The sequence below is a fragment of the Symphalangus syndactylus genome, chromosome 20 (genome assembly GCF_028878055.3).
Source record: "Symphalangus syndactylus isolate Jambi chromosome 20, NHGRI_mSymSyn1-v2.1_pri, whole genome shotgun sequence".
Classification (NCBI taxonomy): Eukaryota; Metazoa; Chordata; class Mammalia; order Primates; family Hylobatidae; genus Symphalangus; species Symphalangus syndactylus.
In genome coordinates this window covers 61,477,201-61,496,818 of record NC_072442.2, presented here as the reverse complement: position 1 = coordinate 61,496,818, position 19,618 = coordinate 61,477,201, and the positions used below count along the sequence as shown (strand labels likewise).

General features: G+C 43.0%; 2 long non-coding RNA genes across 4 annotated transcripts in view; one reads left to right on the top strand and one right to left on the bottom strand.

Moving 5' to 3' along the window:
• Window positions 1-19,618, bottom strand: part of LOC129470770 (uncharacterized) — a 46,724-nt gene that overhangs the window by 8,332 nt on the left and 18,774 nt on the right. The gene's annotated exons all lie outside the window — the stretch shown is intronic.
• LOC134735273 (uncharacterized) lies at window positions 4,375-9,104 on the top strand. The gene is made up of 2 exons (XR_010118272.1): window positions 4,375-4,720; window positions 8,205-9,104. It is a non-coding gene; the product is annotated as an uncharacterized lncRNA (long non-coding RNA).

Sequence of the window (19,618 nt, the reverse complement as noted above, 5' to 3'; positions counted from 1 at the left end):
GCAGAGTCAGATTCCATTTGCTAGAAGGAAGCAAAGCCCAGGATTGTGGTCACAGCAATAACAGTTAAAAGACTGATCATAAAATCTAGAGGCCAATGAAAGCTTCGGATGGATCTGATGTAATGGGAAAAAAAGGAGAGATAAAGATTCTTTGAGTCTTTTAAAGAATGTTATACATTCAAATTACTTATGTCCCATATATTTAAAAAAGGAACATATACAATATGGTTAATATGGTAGAAATAGACACGTGTGCGCCATCCAAATTCACCTACTGATGCCCTCAACCTTCTAATGTCCCGTCCTGTGTATTGCTTCCATCCATCATATGGCTCTTTTCAGTAGATGACAAAAGAATTTTAAGATAGCCACAGACCATAGACTCACAGCATCTTTGACTTGGTTGCTAGAAGTTTTTGCGGTTGTATGGAATGGTAGCAAAGAGAGTCAGAAGACAGGGAGGGGATGAGGAAGAGGCAGAGGTCACACTGAGGTTTTCAGTTTCGGCATGACTAGCGAGAAATACAAAGATTCAGAAGGAAGGTTGTTTAAGTTTGATGTAATACCATGGTCCTTATGGGAGGAAATTAAATAGGTAATTGGAGAGGCTGAACTGAGGAAAGGAGGTGGGTTCTAAAGTTTGGATGATATACAAGCTGAATTTATGAACAAGGGAAAAAGAAGAGTCAGAGGGCCAAGGACACCTTGGGATATACTCAAGAGTTAGGGATATAAAAAAGAACATGAGGCCAGGCACGGTGGCTCACACCTGTAATCCCAGCACTTTGGGAAGCCGAGGTAGGTGGATCACCTGAGGTCAAGAGTTCGAGACCAGCCTGACCAACAAGGTGAAACCCCATCTCTACTAAAAATACAAAAATTAGCTGGGCGTGGTGGCACATGCCTGTAGTCCCAGCTACTCGGGAGGCTGAGACAGGAGAATTGCTTGAACCTAGCAATCAGAGGTTGCAGTGAGCTGAGATCGCACCACTGCATTCCAGCCTGGGCAATGGAGCAAAACTTGTCTCAAAAAAAAAAAAAAAGAAAAAAAAAAGAAAAAAGAAAAGAAAATGAAGCCAGGAAGTGAGAATGATCCTAGTTTGAAAGGTAAGAGCTGGATGATGCAGGTCACAGAAGCCCTGTCATCACTCCCTATGACTGGGTTGTCTCCGTGAGCTCTCTCCTTTTCTTCTTTTTTTGAAATGGAGTTTCACTCTTGTTGCCCAGGCTGGGGTGCAGCAGCGCGATCTCGGCTTACCGCAACCTCCGCCTCCCAGGTTCAAGCGATTCTCCTGCCTTAGCCTCCCAAATAGCTGGGATTACAGGCATGTGCCACCACGCCCAGCTAATTTTTGTATTTTTAGTAGGGATGAGGTTTCATCATACTGGTCAGGCTGGTCTCAAACTCCTGACCTCAGGTGACCCACCGGCCTCGGCCTCCCACAGTGCTGGGATTACAGGTGTGAGCCACTGCACCCAGCAGCTCTCCCATTTTCTAGATGCATCATCTCGCTCCCATTTTCCTCCCCAATCTACTCCCCATCATCCCGTGTTTCCTCAGCAAGTGTCCTCATCTCTTCTGCACAGCACAGTCATATCCTCAGTCCAGCTTTCAAATTCTCCCACCTCATCTCTCAGGAGGGTCTGATATAACTACTCTTTTACTGAGATAATCTGTTCAGGCACCTGTGCCTATGAGAGGCTTACTGTGATCTCTGAATCTATGTTTGTGGTAATCCTACGTGGACTGCTCACCTCTAGATGTCTCATGTAACCACCTCTCCTTATTTCTACCACAGGCTCAAACTGCCTTCGGGAATCATTGTTAAAGCTCAGTGTCCTGGCTCTGATCGGTCCTTCGCTCCCTAGTCCGCCTGCACTCATGTAGGGTCATGCTATTACAGAACTCCACATGGTACCATTTATGTTGTATTCCATGTGGAAGGTGTCCTCTGGAGTTTGCTAATATAGCAGCTGTCTGTAAAAATGATACTGAAAGCATCCTGAGTTCTGGAGTTGTGCCAATTCTATTAGGCTGAGAACCCCAGTTTCAAGTTCATCTGTTCATTTTTCTCTCATTCCATTTCACAGCGGCTTAACAGCAGTTCCTTTGTATTCGTTTCTGGCCCATAGAGGGATCTTTATTCAAAATCACAGGGTTGTCTCTAAATTTCTGCTAAGCTAATGAATGGTGTTAGTATGTTCTCTTCTCCAGGGCAGAGGCAGAGATTCTTTTTTTTTTTTTGACTAGCCAAAAGCAACATTACACAATAAATCACATATCGTTTTAAAAGAGAAGAGTTTTTTTCTTATAGATTTGTTTGAGTTCATTGTAGATTCTGGATATTAGCCCTTTGTCAGATGAGTAGGTTGCAAAAATTTTCTCCCATTCTGTAGGTTGCCTGTTCACTCTGATGGTGGTTTCTTTTGCTGTGCAGAAGCTCTTTAGTTTAATTAGATCCCATTTGTCAATTTTGGCTTTTGTTGCCATTGCTTTTGGTGTTTAAAAAAAAAAAAAAAAAAAACCACCCCATCAAGAAGTGGGCAAAGGATATGAACAGACACTTCTCAAAAGAAGACATTTATGCAGCCAAAAAAAACACATGAAAAAATGCTCACCATCACTGGCCATCAGAGAAATGCAAATAAAAACCACAATGAGATACCATCTCACACCAGTTAGAATGGCGATCATTAAAAAGTCAGGAAACAACAGGTGCTGGAGAGGATGTGGAGAAATAGAAACACTTTTACACTGTTGGTGGGACTGTAAACTAGTTCAACCATTGTGGAAGTCAGTGTGGCGATTCCTCAAGGATCTAGAACTAGAAATACCATTTGACCCAGCCATCCCATTACTGGGTACATACCCAAAGGATTATAAATCATGCTGCTATAAAGACACATGCACACATAAGTTTATTGCGGCGCTATTCACAATAGCAAAGACTTGGAACCAACCCAAATGTCCAACAATGATAGACTGGATTAAGAAAATGTGGCACATATACACCATGGAATACTATGCAGCCATAAAAAATGATGAGTTCATGTCCTTTGTAGGGACATGGATGAAGCTGGAAACCACCATTCTCAGCAAACTATCTCAAGGACAAAAAACCAAACACCACATGTTCTCACTCATAGGTGGGAATTGAACAATGAGAACACAGGGACACAGGAAGGGGAACATCACACAATGGGGACTGTTGTGGGGAGGGGGGAGGGACAGCATTAGGAGATATACCTAATGCTAAATGACGAGTTAATGGGTGCAGCACACCAACATGGCACATGTATACATATGTAACAAACCTGCATGTTATGCACATGTATCCTAAAACTTAAAGTACAATAATAATAAAAAAAGAGAAGAGTTAACTATTATAACTAAAAGATGAAATGCCATGGTATTCAGGCAATGGATTAAAAGTACTTCGCACCTATCAGTTCTCTAAAGCCTAGCTTAAGTCTGTTGGTCTAACTTTCTAACTAGACTTACCTTCCTTTAGAAAATATTTGATGTGCAGAGAGCTAGACTGAGGGTCTAGCAGTCACAGATCAACTTAATCCAATCAGGAGCTAAGATTATTTGATGCTAAGTTTTAATCCCTTTAAGGCCTGAATTTCCATCCCACCCTTACTGCTAGGGTGCAGCTCTTTGAGGTCCCAACCCAAAGTGGGTGAGAAAGAGAGAGAGAGAGATACAGGGATGGTCGAGAATCCTTGAAACACATCATCAGCCACAGATTAAAGAGAAATCTTAAATGTGGAGAAAAACCTCATTACTTTCACATAGGCATCAATAATACAGATAGCATTTTCTCAAATGAAACATTAGCTGCCAGAGACAATGAATAATCTTGGAAGTGTTGAAAGAAAATACCTGCCAGACTAGAATAAAGACTTTCTACAAATCAATAAGAAGAAATAGGCAGCTCAATAAAAAATGGACAAAAGGCTGGGCACGGTGGCTCATGCCTATAATCCCAGCACTTTGGGAGGCCAAGGCAGGCAGATCATGAGGTCAGGAGATCGAGATCATCCTGGCCAACATGGTAAAACCCTGTCCCTACCAAAAAAAAAAAAAAAATAGCTGGGCATGGTGATGCGTGCCTATAATCCCAGCTGCTCGGGAGGCCGAGGCAGGAAAATCACTTGAACCCAGGAGGCAGAGGTTGCAGTGAGCTGAGATCGCGCCACTATACTCCAGCCTGGTGACAGAGCGAGACTCCATCTCAAAAAAGAAAAAAAATGTACTAAAGACTTGTACATTTCTCATGGGGACATCCAAATGTCAGTAAATATATGGAAAGGATTCTATTTGATGATTCTATTTTATCAGGTTAATATCATCACATCAACTTTTTTTTTTTTTTTTTTTTTTTTTTTTTTTTTTTTTTTTGAGACGGAGTCTCGCTCTGTCACCCAGGCTGGAGTGCAGTGGCGCAATCTCGGCTCACTGCAAGCTCCGCCTCCCGGGTTCACGCCATTCTCCTGCCTCAGCCTCTCCAAGTAGCTAGGACTACAGGCGCCCACCACCACGCCCGGCTAATTTTTGGTATTTTTTAGTAGAGACGGGGTTTCACCGTGGTCTCGATCTCCTGACCTCGTGATCCGCCCGCCTCGGCCTCCCAAAGTGCTGGGATTAAAAGCGTGAGCCACCGCGCCTGGCCCACATCAACTTTAAAGGTATCTGGAGCAGCTGCTCCCATTTTGGGTAAGTCTGATGGCCCGTATGGCTCAATTCGTTGGTTGTATCTCTAGCTTTGGTTACTGCTCCAGAGAATTGCCTGATTCCATATTGCATGAAGTTTTAAGATATCTGAATACTAGAGAAATCTCCAAACCTAGCAAAAGGGTCCTGTATTATATAAATCTTAGAGAAATCTCCAAGGCCTCTCATCACATCTCCAGATCTTCATCTGTGTCTCTTATATGTGGCCAAAGAGGCTATCCTTGACTAACTGTGGGTCACTGGGATGCCTATTTTCCCCCACCACCTTGTTATTTGGATACTTTACCAGAATGGGTAGAAGTCTGCTGGTCAGATATAGATCATAGTTATCACAGTCAACAGCAGTCTATGTGGATTCTTGGTAGCATTTGACACAGTTAGCCACTTTCACTTTGCTTAAATACTTTTATCTCTTACTTTCTGTGACATCATAGTCTCCTGGTTGTCCACTTTCCTCAGTGGCTGTCTGCCATGCAGGTACCCATTCCAGGGAGTCCCTGGTTCCCAAAGTCATCCTGATTTTCACTCACAAGCTACCCTTAATATTTAAACAAATAGGCTGGAAACTCCGTCTCTAGGCTTTTGGGAAGGTCCCACAGGAGAATGACTGGGTTTCTCACTAATTGATTAGAAGGTACATTGTTAAGGTAACAGCTGCTATAACAAAGCAGCCCAAATGAATAATGGTTCAAAGATAATAGATGTTCTTTTTTCTCACTCCTGACAAATTTAAAACAGTGGTTCCTAATTGGTGCGTAGTTCTCCTTCAATAAGTTAGGGACTCAGGCTCCCTTCATCTTGTGGCTCTGCATATTTAACATGTGGCCACCATACTTAAGAACGTTTGGGTAGCAAAATAAGAGAGAACATAAAAGATGACATGTATGATGTTTTTATGGGACACCCACATAGCAATCAGAATCCCTGGCAGGAAACAGTTGGCATAATCAAAGTCAGTGTTTGTTTGTAAATCTCTTACATTTTCTCTACCATAAAAATTGCTATTGTTATTTTATATTGATATTGATTATTGTTATATTTTTATTGTGAATTATTCCCTCTAGTCTTCAAAAGGCTGGGTGTAGTGGCTCATGCCTGTGATCCCAGCACTTTGGGAGGCCGAGGCGGGCAGATCACGAGGTCAAGAGATCGAGATCATCCTGGCCAACATGGTGAAACCCTATCTCTACTAAAAATACAAAAATTAGCTGGGCATGGTGGCACGTGCCTATAGTCCCAGTTACTTGGGAGGCTGAGGCAGGAGAATCGCTTGAACCCGAGAGGCGGAGATTGCAGCGAGCTGAGATCACGCCACTGTACTCCAGCCTGGGCGACAGAGTGAGATTCTGTCCCCAAAAACAAACAAACAAAAAAGTAGTCTTGCTTTCTGCTCTGAATTCTATAATGTCTAATTTTTTTTTTTTTTTTTTTTTTTTGAGATGGAGTCTCGCTCTGTCACCAGGCTGGAGTGCAATGGCATGATCTCGGCTCACTACAACCTCCGCCTCCCAGGTTCAAGCGATTCTCCTGCCTCAGCCTCCCGAGTAGCTGGGACTACAGGCAGACACAGCCACACCCAGCTAATTTTTGTATTTTTAGTACAGACAGGTTTTCACCATGTTGACCAGGATGGTCTCGATCTCTTGACCTCGTGATCTGCCTGCTTTGGCCTCCCAAAGTGCTGGGATTACAGCTGTGAGCCACGGTGCCCAGCCTATAATATCTAATTTTAAGATTATGAATGATGCTTTTTTTGTTTTTGTCTGTTACACACTTGCCCATCCTTTTATTTTCAACTTCCAGAATCAGTTTATTTTAAATGTACCTTTTGTGTAGAGAGTTGGGTTTTTCTTTGTAATCTAATATGAAAATATTTTTCTTGTAATACATGCTATGTTCATGTACATCATTTACATCAATTGATATGCTATATTAGTTTTTCATGTGATTTATTTATATATATAATTATGTTTTACTCCGTGGCTTCTTATTGCAGTTAGACTATTCAAGAAGGTTAATAATTTTGATCTAACAATAATCTTTATAGTTTTTCTTTGATATAAAGACCTTAATCTCATTTAAAATATCTATTTGTTAGTATGAGCAATGATAAAATTGGCTTGTAGATATTTCCTCCCTCTCATCACCAAATTTTTATTGATATATTTTAAAAATTTATTCTTAAATGTATGTGTACTTCCACTACTTGAATTGTCATCATTAAACAGGCAATGGTTGTGTATTAGAGTTCTCCAGAGAGAGACCCAATAGGATAGGTACACATATAGATTACACACACACATATATATAGATATATAGATACATACACACACACACACACATACATATATGAGGGGGGTTATTATGGGAATTGGCTCATGTGATTATGGAGGCTAAGAAGTCCCACAACAGGCCACTGGTGAACTGGAGACTCTGGGATGCTGTAGTATGGCTTAATCCAAGTCTAAAGGCCTCAGGTCTAGGGAAGCTGATTGTGTAATTCTTGGTGTGAGGCCAAGGTCCTAAGAACCTGTGAAGCTGCTGATGTTAAGTCCTGGAATCCAGGCTGGCAAACCTGGAGATCTATTGTCTAAGGGAGGAGATGAGTGTATCCCAGCTCTAGGAGACATGTTTGCCCTTTTCTTATCATAAGTATTTTAAACTCATACAGAAGTGTTTGGATACATGTTTTATTTGCTCCCTAGCAATATATTTCTGGGAGTTTTTTTTTTTTTTTTTTTTTTGAGACAGAGTCTCACTCTGTCACCAGGCTAAAGTTCAGTGGCACTATCTAGGCTCACTGCAACCTCCGCCTCCTGGGTTCAAGTGATTCTCGTGCCTCAGCCTCCTGAGTAGCTGGGATTTACAGGCATGAGCCACCACACTCAGCTAATTTTTGTATTTTTAGTAGAGACAGGGTTTTACCATGTTGCCCAGGATGGCCTTGATCTCCTGACCTTGTGATCCGCCGTGTCGGCCTCCCAAAGTGCTGGGATTACAGGCATGAGCCACCGCGCCCGGTGGAGATATCTTTTTATGTAGGTGATTTTTGTGTTCTTTCTCACATGTCTCTGAATGGATGCAGGTAGAGAGAAACAAGAACCACTAGCTAGTTGGAATTTAATTTGCTGACACATAATTAATAGAGCCTTAATAATATAAAACAACTGTTGACTATATGGTCAGGGCTATAACTTTGTAGAGTAGGGACAGAGCAAACATTTATGAAATAATAAACTAACAATAATGTATTTCTTAAAAGGTCTTTTACATTTAGTTTCAACCATTTCTAAAGATTTTTATTTCTTTGTGGAGATCTAAGTTTTTGCCTGGTATCATAATGTTTCTTCCTGAGGAACTTACTTTAGCATTAGTTGTAGTACAACTTTGTTGGTAATGAAGTTTCTTAATTATTGTTTGTCAGAACAAGTTTTAATTTACTCTGATTTTTTTTTTTTTGATACAGGGTCTTGCTCTGTCGCCCAGGCTGGAGTGCAGTGGTGCAATCGTGGCTTACTGTCCCAGATGAGAAGTTTGAAATGGGTCTCATGGGGCTAAAATCAAGGTGTCAGGAGACCTTTGTTGCTGCTGGAGTCTCTAGGGGAGAATTTGTTCCTTGCCTTTTCTCCCTTCTAGAGACCACCTGCATTTCTTGGCGCATGGCCACATCTCTCTGGCTTCTTCTGTCTTCACATCTCCTTTTCTGACTCTCCTGCTTCCTTCTTTTCCTTAAAATGATACTTATGATTTTATTGGATTCACCTGGATAATGTAGGCTCATCTCCCCATGTCAAGATTGTTGTTTTGTTTGTTTGTTTTTGTTTTGTTTTTTTTGAGATAGAGTCTCATTCTGTTGCCCAGGCTGAAGTGTAGTGGCATGATCTCGGCTCACTGCAACCTCCACCTCCTGGGTTCAAGCGATTCTCCTGCCCCAGCCCCCAGAGTAGCTGGGATTACAGGTGTCTGCCATCACACCTGGCTAATTTTTTGTATTTTAGTAGAGACGGGGTTTCACTGTGTTGCCCAGGCTGGTCTTGAACTCCTGAGCTCAGGCAATCCACCCGCCTGGGCCTCCCAAAGTGCTGGGATTACAGGCATGAGCCACGGCACCTGACCTCAAGATTGTTCATCACATGTGCAAAGTCTCTTTACCATGTAAGAAAACATTCACAAATGCTGGGGATTAGGACATGGACATTTTCTACCTACCACGATATGTGTCCCTGTGCCCTTTTATGACCCCTTCCTATAGTTCCTTCCTCCCTGCATTCTACACCCATGACCCCAGGCAACCACTGATCTACTTTTTGTCACTATAAATTAGTTTGCATTTCCTCAAATTTTATATAAATTGAATTATAAAATATGCAGGGTTTATTTGGCTTTTTTCACTCAGCAAAATTATTTTGAGATTTATCTTTGTTGTGGCCTGTGTCCACAGTTCGCTATTCTTTTCTGTTGAGTAGTGTTCCACTATGTGTATATACTGCAACTTAAGAAAAATCTGCCACTTGCTGATGGACATTTGAGTTATTTCCAGTTTTTGAATCTTGTAATAGTTAAAATATTGACATATATAAATTATAATACAGCTGCTATGGACATTTGTGAACAAGTCTTTGTACGGGCATATGATTTTATTTCTGTTGGGTAAATATCTATAAGGGAAATATTTTGCTTGGGGATGACTGGTTCACATGGTATATGTATGCCTAACTTTTGTAGAAACTGCCAAACTGTTTCCCAAAGTGTCTGTGTTTACGTTCCTACTAGAGTTCCAGTTACTCACAGGGTGGTGGCCACTGGATTAGTTTTCATTTGCACATACCAGCAGCAACAACAGTGACACCATGGTAAGGTGAATGCTCCTTGGCTGCGGCAGGATGCTAGTGGGTGCTGAGGTACCAGCCTCCACGCCGGTATTCACAGCAGCAAAAGAGGTAGCATGGCTTGGGCGGCACAAGGGTCGCCAGTGACCGTGCATATGTCTGTGGTGGTGGTGTTAGCATGGAGACAGGGTGGCATTGGGAGCAGGACTGTGTGTGCAGCTCTGTGTGTGCTCACATGGGTGGTGGTGGCTGCTCAGGGAAGGGGTGGGATTCGCTGTTCTCGCCTAGTTTTGTGCCAGTTGCAGTTTTGGCACAGGGCCAGGGCACTGTTGGTAACAGAGCTGGTGTGTTCCATGCCCACCAACACTGACAGGTATGGTGAGGGGCAGCAGAATGGAGTGTATTCATGCCAGCAGCAGTGGCATGGCAAGGTGTGCACACATGTGCACTGGTGGGGAAAGGGAAGGCAAAGTTTGCCTGTAAACACATGCAGTGGCAAAGCAATATGGGTGGCCACAGGTGAGTGTGTACAGAGAAAGCTGCATGGGGGAGGCTATAGTTAAGGGAGGGCAAGGGAAGCCTGGTGCATATCTGTGAAGGCTGCTCTGCTGGATCCATATATTGGTCAGGCATAGTCCACCAGCACAGGAGCTATGATGTGGGCCCCCAAGGAAGTATCTGGGAGCTGCACTGCAGGCAGGTGCAGCCAGGCTGGGGCTCTGTGAGATGCCAGCAGACCAAGGGATGCTGAGGTCAAACTGGTCCTGTCTCATGGGCAAGACCACCCTTCAGAGTTCAGGTCTGACTGTGCCCCTAGGGTTAAAGTGTCCTATGGGAGCAAGTCAAGCCTAGGGACATGAGTGTCCCTGGCTGTACTCCAGTACAGACACTGTTGCACCAAACTCTCTGGGCTCTGCACCAGCAGGATTACTGCCCCTACCCCTTCTCTAGACATCTCTTCCTGCCAACTCAAGTAACTCTGGTGGTCAAGAGCTCTCCTCTTGTTGGGATTCTGGAGGCCCATGGTGAGGGTGGGCTGCTCCTTGCCTGTTAGACTCACCCCTTCCAAAGGAATCAGTGGGAGCCAGAATGAGTCCTGGTGTGCAGTATCCCTGTTCAGGGTTCCCAGCTTCCTCCCCTTCAGCCCAGCCTCTGTGCCTTCCCTCTGTCTGCTCTCAATGCCTTCCCTCTGAAGATCTGCTAGGAGTGCACCAGTCTTCCTGATGTCTTGGTCCCTCATTGGGAGATGTTTCTACTGGCTGCATCTAGTAGGCCATCTTGGAGCAGCAATTTGCATGTTAAGGCTCAGACTCTTTGTTTGAATGCACACAGAAAAGAAAAAAACAATGAAAAGAAATTAAAAACACCTACTAGATCTAGGGAAAAGCCTCCAAAGAGCAAATGTAAGAGTCATTGGACTTTGAGAGGGAGTTGATAAATAGCAAGGTGTAGAAAGTTATTCCAAGAAATAATAGCAGAAAACTTTCTAAACCTAGAGAAAGATATAAATATACAGGTACAGGAATGTCAAATATCACCAGATAGATTCAGATCCAAACAAGACCTCCCCAAATCATGTAGTAATCGCACTCTCAAGGGTCAAGAACAAAGAAAGGGCTGGGAGCGGTGGCTCACGCCTGTAATCCCAGCACTCTGGGAGGCCAAGGCGGGCGGATCATGAGGTCAGGAGTTCAGGACCAACCTGACCAATATGGTGAAACCCCATCTTTACTAAAAATACAAAAAAAAGTTAGCTGGGCATGGTGGCACATGCCTGTAATCTCAGCTACTCAGGAGGCTGAGGCAGAAAAATTGCTTGAACCCAGGAGGTGGAGATTGCAGTGAGCTGAGATCGAGACTGTCTCAAAAAAAAAAAAAAGAACAAAGAAAGGATCCTAAAAGCAGCAAGAGAAAAGAAGACAATAACATGTAAAGGAGCTCTGATTTGTCTGGCAACAGACTTTTCAGCAGGAGCCATACAGGCCAAGAGGGAGTGGGAAACATATTCAAAATGCAAAGAAAAAAACTTTTTTTGTTGTTTGAGACAGAGTCTCACTTTGTCTCCCAGGCTGGAGTGCAGTGGCACAATCATGGCTCACTGCAGCCTCGGTTTTCCTGAAGCCCAAGTGCTCCTCCCACTTCAGCCTCCCGAGTAGTTGGGACTACAGGTATGAGCTACCAAGCCTGGTTAATTTTCAAATTCTTGTAGAGACAAGGTCTCCCAGTGTTGCCCAAGCTGGTCTTGAACTCCTGAGCTTAAGTTTTCCTCCTGCCTTGGCCTTCCAAAGTGCTGGGATTACAGGTATGAGCCACCACAACTGGCTGGAAAAAAACTTTCAGTCATGAATACTATATGCAATAAACTATCCATGAAACATGAAGGAGATACTTTCCCAGACAAATGAAACTGACAAGGTTGATCAGCAGCAGCTCTATCCTATAAGAAACGCTAGAGGGAGCTCTTCACTCTGAAAGAAAAGGATCCTAATATGTACCAAGAAAACATCTAAATGTATAAAACTCACTGGTAAAAGTAAGTACATAGACAAATAGACAAATACTCTAATACTGCAATAGTGATGTGTAAGCTATTCATGTCTCTAGTTTGAAAATTAAGAGATAACTCACATTTTTTATAATGCCTGAGACAATGAAAAGTCAAAATATAGGGAGATGGAGTTAAAGTGTAAAGTTTTCTTCAGTTTTTCTCCTTTTCTTTGTGATTAAAGTTAATTTTCATCTTAAATGACAACTGGTTAAGTTTAAAATAATGTGTTATAAGATGTTTTCTGTAAGCCTCACAATAGTCACAAAGCAAACACTTATAATAGATACATTAAAAATAAAAAGCAAGGAAATTAAAACATAATACCAGAGAAAATCACTTAAGCACAAAGGTAGACAGCAAAAAAGAAAGTAAGGGAGAGAGGAGTTGCAAAATGACGGAAAACAACTAATGTAATGTCAATAGTAAGTTCTTACCCATCAATAATAACATTAAAGTAAATTGACTAAATTCTCCAAATTAAAGACAGAGTGGCTGAATGGATTTAAAAAAAAAAAAAACAAGATCCAACTATATTTTGCCTACAAGAAACTCACTTCATAAAGATGCACATAGGCTGAAACTAAAGGAATAGAAAAAGATCTTCTATGCAAGTGGAAACCAAGAAGCAGTGAGAGAAGTTACACTTAGATAAAATAAACTTCAAGTCAAAAACTGTAAAAAGACACAAAGAAGGTGGATTAGGCCACTTTGCATTGCTACAGAGAAGTACTTGAGGCTGGATAATTTATAAAGAAAAGAGGGTTAACTGGTACACAATTCTGCAGGCTTCACATCAAATCCCACAGACTGGTATATCCCAAGCAGAAAAAGTGAACATAAATCCATAACTAGACACATCAGAGTGAAACTTCAGAACACCATAGGTAAAAAGATAACCTGGAATATAGGCAAAAAGGAAGGAAAGATCACCTACAAAGGAACCAGAATTAGCACAAGAAAAGTCTCAATGACAATGGGAGCCAGAAAATAACAGAATCAGGTTTTTGGTATATTGAAAAAACTTATTGGTCAACCAAGAAATGTGAACTCAGCAGAACTCTAAAAAAATGGTTTCAATCATTTTTTAATGAGAAAATTTACTTCTAAAGACCTGCTTCACAAAAACTTTTGGTAATGTGCTCAGAAAGAAAAGGAAAAATAATACTATAAAAGTTATCTGAGATGCCAAGAACGTGGTAATATGTAAAGAAATCAAAAGCAACAGTGTCAGGTTAAAATAAGCATGCTTTACAATTTGTAGTATTTTTTTTTACAGGCAGATGTGCTGGTTCCTCTCTGCCACTAAATGCAACAATGAAGGCCTGGGCAGAATGCGTGAAGCAGCAGTATTAGGTGGGTTGGAGTAAAAGAGCAGAAAGAAAACTAGTAGTCAGCTTACTATATCTTCCCTGCAGTAACTCCCAGACTGACTTCAAGGCAGCCTAAAACCTAGAGGTGCAAGTCAGCATGGACAGATAAAGCTTTAGGGAAAGCCCTCAGTTCTGGCTTAGGGAGTGATAAAGGGGTCTCCTGGAAATGACAACAGCAGCGGGGGCTGATAAGCAGCTGCAATCTGAAAAAGGGGAATCTTCCTCTCCAATCAGAAGAAGTGTGGTCCCAAGAGCGTGGGGAAAACTCCCGTGGCTTTTTTCCTCTCTCTTTCCTCCTAGCACTTGACCCTGGATGAGGGCACAGATGCAAGAAGTGTACAGCAAGGTAGGGTAAATTCAGCCCTAAATTTCTGGCTGAAGGACCAAAAAGGAAAATGCCAGGAAACTGAAAAGCACTGAGGAGATCACAGGGAGAGAGGAGCTCAGGAAGGAAACCCCAAAACTGTTGATAAGCTCAGGGGCTCATTCCTAAACTGCACAAACAGACATCAGATCACACACCAAACTACTAAAGACTGAGAGCTGAATTCAGAGGTAGGGTCCCATCCAGGTTCCTAACTGGGTGGCACATGCACGGGCTAAATCCAAATAGCATTGCAAAGGCCTGGAAAACAGAACTAGAATTGAAACCACTGCAGAAGACTGATTCGAACTCATGGGCTGAACTCAACCAGGTCAATGCTTGAGAAAAATACCAGCATTCTCCACAGGACACAAACAAGATTGTCTCATAACATTCAAAATATTAGGATACAATCCAAAATTACTCCTCATAAGAAGACAGGAAAATCTCAGTTCACATGGGAAGAGACATAGATGACTATGAAGGGAAGTTGTAAAATACTCCAAGTCGGGGCAAACACTGTTGAAAAGGTAGAAAACCTCAGGAACTAAATAGAAAAATATCAAGAAGAACCAAATGAACATTTTAGAACTGAAAAATGCAATAAAGTTTTTTAAACTCTTTTTGTCAAGATGGCGGATTAGAGGCATTGCTAGCATGCCTCTCCCACGTGGAAGGACAAAATAGTGTAGAGAGATTCACACAGCGATGCAGTTCATTTGGTTCTTCTTTATATTTTTCTATTTAGTTCCTGAGATTTTCTACCTTTTCAACAGTGTTTGCCCCGACTTGGAGTATTTTATAACTTCTCTTCATAGTCATCTATGTCTCTTCCCATGTTAATTTTTTTCAAGAAGCGATGCAGTCATTGAACAGGAAAACCCAGGGACCCTTTGAAGGACGCAGGAGGCTGCGGTCTACACTGAGTCGGGTGAAGGACCGTGAGTCCCAGAGTGTGAGAGGGGAAGAGTTTTGCCTCTGGGATACACACCCCCACCAGGGACCCTGAAAGCACAGGACACGGGGGAAGGCCCTAACCCCACCCAGCAAAGGAACCCACTCGGGGAGGGTGGTGGAATATAAAAATAGGAACAGTGGCAGAAGACACTTCCGTGCACTACCAAATCCCAACACAGGAGGGCGGCCGTTCCTTACTGTTCCTCACAGGGGACCCCGCGGAGGACAGGCAAAAAGGTTAGAGGGCGGTCGCAGGTTGAAAGACGCTCCCAACGGGGTTTCACGATATATATATAACCTTGGGTGGGGACCAACTCCCTTGGCCAGGGCCAGGCGGGGGAGAGTGAAAAGTGGGCTGCGAGTGCATTGGGCCGTGAGTGCAGAAGCTGCGGGTGCAGGAGCCTCAGGTGCCGGCTTTGCAGGACAGGGAAGGGTGTGGCGTGAGACCCACAGTTGCGATCTCCCGCGGGGAAAGCTTATAACTGTGGCAAGTTCCGATTACAGACTGGCTGGAATTCAGCTCGCCGCTGCCAGTGGAAGCTGTGGTGGTAGATCTGCCTCACTAAGTGCATGGGAACTGTGGGGCTCACCGCTGCCTGCTACTCCCCACTCTGCGCAAACTCTTCTACGCAGCGGAGGCAGAAGAACATCAACCCAGTAGCCTGAGACCCACTCCATCCCCCAACATTCACAGGAGCCGCTGCACACGGAGAATCAGAGCACAAACCTGACCCACCCAGCCCCCATCTGACTTTGACCCGCCACCTGCCCTGGTAGCTTAACACAAAGGACAGAATCTCTTGAGAGCTATGTGGCCCTGACTATTGCCTGTGAAACCAGAGTATTCCTCCCTCTACGCCCCCACCACCACCTCCTCCCCACATACACACATCACAGCTGGTGTTCATTTGCAAGCACCACCTCCCAGCTGGAGGCCAACCAGCACAGTCCATTACAGCATCTCCTGGTAGAATAACATTGCACCCGGGAAGAAGGAGGCTCTATGATCTCAGCTATCACCACTGCCTGCATCACTCCGGCTACCCAGGAGGTCCTGAGTCCACATGACCAGCTCATTACTACTATAGCATTCAAGAAAGCCAACACACTACGGCTACCAATAACCAAGGAATTTCAGAGTCTCCGTCACTCCCCTGCTACCCCTAGTAGAGCTGGTGTTGCTACCCACTTCTGGGAAACTTGAAGATGGGTCACGTCACCAGATCCCTTGCAGGCACTCCCCAACACAGGCCTGGAGGGTGGCAACGTCACTGCGCAGCTAGACCCAGAGGAGCAACAACATTCACAGTAGAGTGGCTCACAGGGACTCCCACTCATAGGGAAAGGGAGTACACCTCATCAAGGGAACACCCTGTGGGACAAAAGAATCTGGATGGCAGGCCTTGAGCATCAGATCCTGCCGCTGGTGGAAAGCTTCCTTGAGCAGAGAGGCACAGTTGAAGTGCTGGGCTCAGCAGGGAAAGTCTTCAGCTCTATCGCAACAGCCAGACAGCTTTGGTGCACGGGAAGGATCTTGGAGAAGAGGCAGTCTTTCCCCCCTTGTTCACCACCATATGCACAGCTGGGACTTCTCCCACAGGAGCGCGACCTGGGTGCAACTATAGACGGCCATTCTGGAACACATCAAGGTGACCGCATCCCCACAAGAGGAGCACCCTCCAGGTTCAGACTTGCACAAGAAAACAGTCACAATTCCTCTCTATTTGGAACACCAACATCCTACAGATGAAAAGAGGTTTCTGTCTGATCTGAGTAGCCAGAGCACTGGGACAGGAGCATATCTAAGAGGTGGAAAGCGTCCCTGCTGACCTTGCAGGGGATCTAAGGTGGCTCCAACCCTTCTCCCTGATAAGACCTCACTGTGACTCACTGAGGGCTCCTCCAGCCACCTCTGTCAAGCTGGGACTTCATTTACCCACTTGCTTTAGCCACAACCGATCCCTACTCAGGGACATTTCCCCTACTGGCCTGAAACCTGAACCATCAAACCACTAAATAAAATACTGGGGGAAAGTAAATAAATAAAAAGTACATGAGATGGGAGAAGGAGATAAGCTTTAAGAAACCTCGACCATTCCAACCCCCTAGGAGATAATGGAATGGAAAACCAAACACTGTGTGTTCTCACTTATAAGTGAGAGCTAAGCTAGGAATATGCAAAGGCATACAGAGTAACATAATGGACTTCAGAGATTCAGAAGGGGGAGGGTGGGAAGGGGACCAAGGGAACAAAATCTATGCATTAGGTACAATGTACACTATTCAGGTGACGGGTGCACCAAAATCTCAGACTTCACTGCTATATAACTCATCCACGTCACCAAAAACCACTTGTATCCCATTAATAAATAAATAAATAATAAAATAAATTTAAAAAATAAAAAAGTTTTAACTCACTGAATGAGCTTGCAGCAGAATGGAGACAGCAAAGGAAAGAGTCAGTGAATCTGAAGATAGCTGAATAGAAACTACGCAATTTGAATGCCATCAAGAAAAAATTGTTTAATAGAGTCTCAAGGACATGAAGGACAATACCAAAAGGTCTAACATTCATGTCATCAGAGGCAAAGAAAGAGAAGAGTGTGTGGTGCAGAAAAACATAAATAATGCCTTCCAGTTTTCCAAATTTCCTAAAAGACATAACTTACAGCTTCAAAAATCTCAACAAATCACCAACAGGATAAAACAAATCCTCATCCAGATAATCCCAATCAAACTAGTGAAAACTAAAGCCAAAGAAAAAAATCTTGAAAGCAAGCAGAGAAAAGCAATGTATTTCCTATAGAGAAATAAGAATTCAAATGACTGCAGGGTTCTCATCAAAAACAATGGAGGCCAGAAGATACATCTGACAAAGGACCAATATCCAGAATCTACAACAAACTCAAACAAATTAGCAAGAAAAAAACAATCCCATCAAAAAGTGGGCTGAGGACATGGATAGACAATTCTCAAGATATACAAAATGACCAACATATGAAAAACGCTCAACATCACTAATCAGGAAAACACAAATCAAAACCACAATGTCATACCACCTTACTCCTGCAAGAATGGCCATAATCAAAAAAAATCAAAAAATAATAGATGTTGGCATGGACGTGGTGAACAGGGAACACTTCTACACTGCTGGTGGGAATGTAAACTACTACAACCACTATGGAAAACAGTGTGGAGATTCATAAAGAACTAAAAGTAGAACTACCATTCAATCCAGCAATCCCACTACTGGGCATCTACCCAGAGGAAAAGAAGTCATTGTACAAAAAAGGTACTTGCACATGCATGTTATGGCAGCACGATTCGCAATTGCAAAACTGTGGAACCAACCAAAATGCCCATCAATCAACAAGTGGATAAAGAAACTGTGATATACATATACACATACATACAATGGAATACTACTCAGCCACAAAAAGCAATGAATTCATGGCAGCAACCTGGATGCAACTGGAGACTATTATTCTAAGTGAAGTAACTCAGGAATGGAAAACCAAACATCCAATGTTCTCACTCACAAGTGGGAGCTAAGCTATGAGGATGCAAAGGCATAAGAATGACACCATAGAATTTGGGGACTCGGGAAAATGGTGGGAAGAGGGCGAGGGATAAAAGAACACAAATTGGGTGCAGTGTTTACTGCTCAGGTAATGGGTGCACCAAAGTCTCATAAATCACCACTAAAGGACTTATTCATGTAGCCAAACACCACACGTTCCCCAATAACCTATGGAAATAAAATATTTTTAAAAAGTAGAATAATATTTTTAAAGTGCTAAAAGAAAAGAGCTATCAACTCAGAATTCTATATCCAGAAAAAAATACCCTTGAGGAATGAAGGTGAAATGATGACCTTCTCAGATGAAAAGAAAAAACTAAGATAATCCATTTCCAGCATATGTAATCTAAAAGAATTGCTTAAGAAAGTTCTTCAGACAGAAGGGAAGTGATGTGAGAAGGAAACCTGGAACATGGGGAATCAAGCGAGAACAACAGAAATGTTAAATATCTGGGTAAATATAACAGACTATCCCTCTCCTAATGAGTTCTTTAAAATATATTTGATGGTTGGAAGCAAATATTTTAACATGACTAATAGATTTTTCATATACATAGATATGATTAATGGGCTGACTGTCTGAGTTCATCTGCTCTCAACCAAAAAAACAACTGTGGCTTCTCCCTCTGCTCAGCATGTCTCTTCTCTATCATGAGGTTCTACTTCTTTGTAACTTCTGTTCCCCATGGCCATCTTGGCCCCTCTGGCTTCTCTCCATCTTTGCTCCTATTACTAACTGCCTGATTCTCTCTGTATTTTCCAGATTAACACACACACACACACACACACACCCATAGTGAGAAACTGACCCTGCTCTTTTGTCTGGGGAGTGGTCCCATCCAAGTACACCTCTCACTGTGGATGGGGCAGATTTCCTTATAAGGAGATGGCAGGCATTATGATCACCATGTGGAATTCAGATGCATTAAACATTTTGTTATTCTGAGAACCATGCCATACATTTGCACCCCTCTAAGCCTTGATATGCTCTATTCCTTCTTCCTGGGATTTCTTTTCCTCTTTGCCTAGAACAATTTTACATGTCCTTAAAAATCCAACACAAGGGCTCAGTCACTCCTCCTTTCTCTTCAGTCCCCATTGCCCTTACATCCAACCTCTATTCAAGTATTTAATATGCTGTTTGGACACCGGTTGTCTATACATTTGTCTCCCCAACCAGACAGCTTGCTCCCAAAAGGAGGGATCAGGAGATTCTCATTACTATATTCCCA